This window comes from Hesperophylax consimilis, chromosome 4 (assembly GCF_061612785.1).
Source record: "Hesperophylax consimilis isolate HC1 chromosome 4, BYU_Hcon_1.0, whole genome shotgun sequence".
Lineage (NCBI taxonomy): Eukaryota > Metazoa > Arthropoda > Insecta > Trichoptera > Limnephilidae > Hesperophylax > Hesperophylax consimilis.
This window is the reverse complement of record NC_142839.1, coordinates 33,005,577-33,011,908: the sequence shown is the minus strand read 5'-3', so window position 1 is coordinate 33,011,908 and position 6,332 is coordinate 33,005,577. Positions and strand designations below refer to the sequence as shown.

At 31.4% G+C, this 6,332-nt stretch overlaps 1 protein-coding gene across 3 annotated transcripts in view; it reads left to right on the top strand.

Moving 5' to 3' along the window:
- The first annotated feature begins 382 nt into the window (after positions 1-382).
- The window catches only part of LOC149424585 (alpha-tocopherol transfer protein-like), an 89,421-nt gene continuing 83,471 nt past the window's right edge, over positions 383-6,332 (top strand). For 2 of the 3 annotated variants that reach the window (XM_089631426.1, XM_089631423.1), the window contains exon 1: positions 383-658. The gene's annotated coding sequence lies outside the window, so the exon portion shown is untranslated. Of the gene's footprint in view, positions 659-1,286; positions 1,407-6,332 lie in introns of those variants that run through there. The other variant, XM_089631427.1, reaches the window with a different exon arrangement.

Here is a 6,332-nt window from a genome sequence, read left to right as displayed (position 1 = left end):
CCACGTAAGGGGTGTTATTGATAGCGGCTCGATTTAAAATATTACACGTCGTAATTCATCGCCTTAACTCACTTTTTAGAATCCTAAATATTTAGAAAATACGTTGTTGTGAGCAACGAAAATTCCTTTAACATTTTCAGCAGCATAAAAGCATATTTTTTTCAAAAATGTATTAAAATAACTCACGGTTACGTTAACGCGCGTTACGGTGACATCTACCGCTGATGATGTAAACTACTCGCAGACTTTCTTTCCCAAGTTCTAGCCCAGCCTTCGTCGTTTACTAGAAAATTACCGCCGCAAAATGAAAACTCGCCTAGTTTGCCCGGTCCCCGCTAGATGTCTCCCATCGGGTCAATAGGTTCAACACAGCTTTATTTTCGTTCGGCTGTCAAGTTTAGCGTTATAAGGAATCGTCAAACAAAGTTATAATCCAATAGACTTCCGTCAACTTCTGTATCTCACGTGTAAATAAACTAAATAGTGTTTTAAGATCACTCTCTAAAAGTGTTATTAGGTTAATTCATCTTTATTTTCTCGTGCTATTTGCTTGCTTTAGGCATGTTAGTATTTGGCTCTAATTATTATTTATAAATAGTATTTGTTTAGCTTTGTCGTTGGAAGTGACCTATCAAACTCGTTTAAAATCTCCAATTTGGTAAGTTTATAAATCAACACACGAATTCTTTATATTTCCGACTTAATTGGGGACATTTTAACGTTTTATTCATATTTTAAATCATGTTGTTTTGATCGGATACCATCGATTCTGGCTTATAATTTGTGCGAAAGAACCGGTTTGCGTATCGAACCGTCGAGTCATAGAATAAATTAATTAGGAAATAAGGACAAAAAGGTATTGCATTACTTTGTCATACCAACATGTAAAATTAAAAATGTAAAATGTAGCAGCAGTCTACTTCTATCTTAGGCGCGAGTCATCTTTGCCATTAATAATATTTTTTGTAAAAGTGTACAAACTGAAATGGTTTTCCTTAATGTGTGTGGTTATTTTATATACCGTGACTATGTTGCAACCATCGCTAACGAACATTAAGGACGGGTTGTTTCGGAGAATTTGAACAATTCATCAAATTTCAATGTTCATTTTCCAGTACTGTGAAAGATTTTTTAAAGTTCTGTTTTAATTTCAGTTTTGTCAATCAACTAGCCTATAATGATATAATAACAGAACTTGAATAGCACTTTCACAGAACCCGGAAATGAACGTTGAAATTTGATGAATTGTTCAAATTCTCCGAAACAACCCGTCCTTAGTATTTTATGTGTTTTACCCGCAATTATATTTGCATTTTACTTAAAATATCCTTTTCTTATTAATAATATATCTTGGATATTTTTTATGAAAAACTACCACCAGAGGGACGCGCGAAGCTAAAGGACAAGTAAAACTTTTATTAAATTTCATGAGCATAAAATATTTTCATGAGCGTAATATCGGTATTTACAAGTTGTGAGCTACACTTTTATAAAAAATCAACGAATGGATAAAAGCTGGTAATTTATTTAAACGCGTGATTGGATCTTCTTTAATTGCATATTATATTATACTAATGATGCACAAAGTAGTCGAGCTTTCAACTGATTTGTAATTTATTGAGATCGAGATCTACTGCCCAGAAGTTTAGGTATTGGATGGTCATTTAATATTGCTGCAGTGAATAATTGGTTTACGTTTTCGTGAGAAAATCACCGCAAGTGCGCTTTAACAAGAACAGAAAAACAAGCGAGAAACAAGTGATTATATTATATATTATATTTAGTTGCATTTATCTGGAACTATATATTATATTGAGGTGTTCCCAGTACTGTAAATACACCAGCAATAAGTAGGTACTTTTACAAACAGTGCGTACCTAACTTCGTATATTTCCTTCTATACCGGTCTTTTCGTAGATAAATAATGATCGCGCTGGTAAATAGTCACCATACACCAGATGGTCTTATTGAACTCATTTTCTATTTTTCCTCTCTGACAAAGTTCTGAAAAGCGGCTTTTATTACGTTTGCGGCGTTACATGCAAATCTAATCTACGTCTTATTTAACTCTTTATTTTTTCCAAAAAGTTTTTGTGTAATTGTTGTAAAAGTTTTTTGTAATTTTGTGATTTTGTGATTGTATAATTTTGAGGGTTGTATATTGTAAACACCACTTTCTACCATAAATAAAGTACCAACTAATTGTTCTAAAGATTTGCGAAAACCGAAAGTAACCTATTTCTCTTAATGCAGGTATTATGTGTTATTTTGTAGTAAGGTATAAAACAGGAAACTTTAATACGAAACTTTTCATACGAAACTTAATTTTGGATTTGTTGCAAAAATACTCGAAACATTATTTTTTATACAAAAGTTATAGTAAATATCTAGTACAAAGAGGGCTATTTATTTAATTGTGTTTAAAATTATAATAAATAGGTCATTAAAAAATTCAATTTTAGAAAAAAAAAATAGTTAAGTTAAGTCAATGACAATTATTTATAAATATAAATTAAAATTTCGATCCAAAGAAACTGTCTTTTACGATTTTACGTCAATTCTTTCATTATATTATCACAGTGACCAAGATATTTTTTTTAATATTAAGGTATAATTAACTCAAAAAAAATCCAAAATTTTGCCTCTAAAATCGTGAAAATCGAATTCTTTAATAACCTGTTTTTTTCATAATTTTAAACACAAAGAAATTAAACAGCTTGTTGTTGTTAGATATTAGTCATAAACATATACATGTATATTTTTTAATGAATTATTCATTTCGGTTAGGCCCAAAATCCTAAATTAAGTTTTGTATGAAATCCGCCGCGGAGCCGTTCCCCGTAACAATTGTTTTGCTTTTAAAAAAAATCTCTTCCGTCAACAATTTTTTTTACCATTTTCACGGGCACAAGAAAACAATTTACATGTTTTTTTATGAAGCAGATTACTGTTTTCAGGGAGTCAACTTACTGAGAGACCTTCAAACTAAAAGTTGTATAAACCAAAACGCGCCGTTTTTTATCATTCAAACCGTATAAATTATCATAAGATTACCAGGTCAGGTACATTATTTATACCCTTCAATGAAAAAAGGAATATTTTAAATATCCTTTAACGTTATAATTAAAAAAACATTATTATTTATCTATTATAAAATTATATTTTTATTCTCAATGCAAATGAGGAAAACCTTGATTAACGAATAGATAGAAACCAATATATTATTCACAAACGTACTAATAATTACATACATGTTGCCTAATTTCTTTATCATTGTTGAATTTCACTGTTGTTTTCGGTAATGAAAATTAATCTTGAAAGTGGAAATTAATCCACTTTCCGACACCCGATCGATATGAAACTCGACAAATTTACTCGATGTCGATGACAATGCATTCTATCAACTTTTTGTGGCAATCAGTAGCACACACGCATATATACGCATTTCTCTGAAATCGTATGATATTACGGCAGATAATATACGAAATAAATGTCGATTCTGCCGATCGGCATTTCGCGAGGTTAGTAGAGTTGTATACTCCATTTTATGGGTAGGTAGGTTAAATATTAATCCAAACCAAAAAATCTTAAGTTTTAAAGACATTTTAAAATAGATGCTTTACATAATAACCCCATTGCAAGAACAACCAGACAAGATACCTTACATTTTTAAGTAGCGTCTGATAATCAGAAGCGAGTTATAATACTCCCGAACAGTGATTCGATGTTCTTCAGATATTCCTTTTTTTTCCTTCATTGTAATTCGAAATTCGAATCTTACTATTGAAAATTGGTAAAAATATGTATTTTCCTGGAGGTCTAGCAAAGACGATCGATAAATCCCCATATCAATAAGTTATTAACTAAATTCGTCATCCATGGTCAGTTAGCGATATTTGCGAGCACGGTCAACGATGGATAAGAAATATTCCGACGCCGACAGATAAACTTTAGCGTGGCCTCCATAGTATCAGATATTATTCGGTTAACTCTCAATATACACATCTTTTTTTTAAATGTCATTCGTTTTGCAAAATATCTGGATTATTAACGAACGAAGTTGAGCTTACGAAGCTCTTAGAATTGAAAGAAGTCATATTCGCGGCAAGTTGAATCTGTTAGGCCAATGACGCTCAATTGTTTCGGGCTTGGAGAAACGAAATTTGTTTACATAACAAATTGTTAATAAAGACCTCATTGAGTAATTGAGCCACCTTTTTTAGTGTCAAAAAGTAAATGCAGACTGCCAATGCACATTAAGGTTAGTTTTTTTAATTCAACATTGTCAATTAATTCATATTTTTACGTACTGAACGGCATTTGACGTTCGGAATGTCAGTTATAGACAATACCTCCATTGTTGCCAGCGTATGTCGATTTATTATTAATTGCGTTTTCGCAAATACAGCGCAACCGTGCTCGAAAAATCGGTATAAAATCATCGGTAGTTACGCCTATCGATCTGATAGTGTAATGTTATCGATTTCACTATATTGTGCATAACCGTGTCTTCTATTATCACCTGTTACATTGTATCGTCTCGTGACCGCTACACGTGGATATATGCCAAAGATAGATTTGGATTCTTCATGTTTGTTAAAAATAGACAGTATATATTATGTAATACATGAATTAAGTGTGTTTGGTTTTATAGCCAAATGAACAAGATTGGGTTACTGCCAATACTTCAGCATAAGTAGCTTACATTGAAATTGATACAAATTAAGCTTTTTCTTAAAGCAATTCAAGTTAATAACACCAATTAAATTTAAAAGCAGAGCGCAGTGGATATTTAATGTATATTACCGACTAATCATTACACAACCAATGCGCTATAGACTGACGTAATATTATTTATGGTGATATTTTTCTAAAGTATAAATGTTTATAACAGACCATTTTCCACATAAATAACATAGTTTTCTTTGTGTATTTTAGTCGCTAAGGCTTGGCACGCACTGCGATCAAACGCAAGCGTTTTGAGAAATGTTACATATAGCTTTCGATACAAGTGCACGCACGATTTTTTTCAGTGACGATTTTAAAACTTTTTATTCGGTTTTCGATTCAATATTGACTGGGCGAACGCAGTTATAAACCAAAGCTACAACACTCGCAGCTCGCCATAAATCCGTGGTGATAAGAAGTAAAAGCGCCAACTGCAGTGCGTGTTTGTACGCGGTTTGGCGTTTTCAGCTATTCCAAAACCGCTTGTGTTTGACCAAAGTGCGTGCTAAGCCTAAGTTCTGTTTTGAGTATCACTTAATATTATGAATCGTGATAAGACAGTTGCGCATAACAGTGGTAAATTGATTAGTAAAGATTTTGATGAATTTGTGTATAAGTAGAAAAATATAAACATCAGAAATAATTAACTAGATATGAATTATTAAATTTAATCTGATGCCAATAATCAAAAATAAAGTGTTTTTATAAATGGTACTAACATCAAAAACTTGAGTTTTTTTATGTTTGGTTTTTTTGAGTAAAATAAAATTATTCCTATAGATCCTTATCGTTATAGATGGCATAATTTAATTGTTTTAGGGAAAAATACATTTTTTCGTTTTTTTTGTTTGCATATAAAAACTCTTTCAAGAAAGTCATACAAATAAAATATTAGATTGAATCGCGGATACAATTCCACATTTGTATGCCTTTCTTGAAATAATTGAATTTGTAAACGGACCAAACTATTTATTAATACTCATATCTCTGATGTACTGGCGCAAACAAATAATTCAACATAATATTTTTAAGCGTAACTAGCAAAATGTTTTTTTACCTTATATAATTAAATTAGTGGTTGCCACCGATACGTATGATACAATGCATTGTCGCCGACAATGAGTCTATCTGCTGAGTTTCAACTCGATCGGGAAGTGGGTTAATCTCCACTTTCAAGATTTGCATTCATTCAAGAAAACAAATGTGAAATTCAAATGGATATATTTAAAAAAAAAAACATATTAACATTAAATTTCTCCACTTATTAACATAGCATGCTTCGACATTTTGATTGTTATTCCACCTGAAGATATAATATTATATCTTCAGTAGTCAACTATTTTACAGAACTCGACACCATGGACTAAGAGTCAATGACTGATATAGAATATTGAATGGTTTTTTCTTGTAATCGCAGTTTGAAATAGGACGTACTGTTTCTAGCACGCTTGGTGAAAAGTAGATCAGGATATTCAATAATACGTCAAAAAATACTACGTCAAAATTACTCGTCTCTGGGACAAACTTACAACTTTCAAGTCTTGTTTCCTTTAGTAAAAATGATTAATTTATGAATTACATATGTAATATTATAATATCAATAT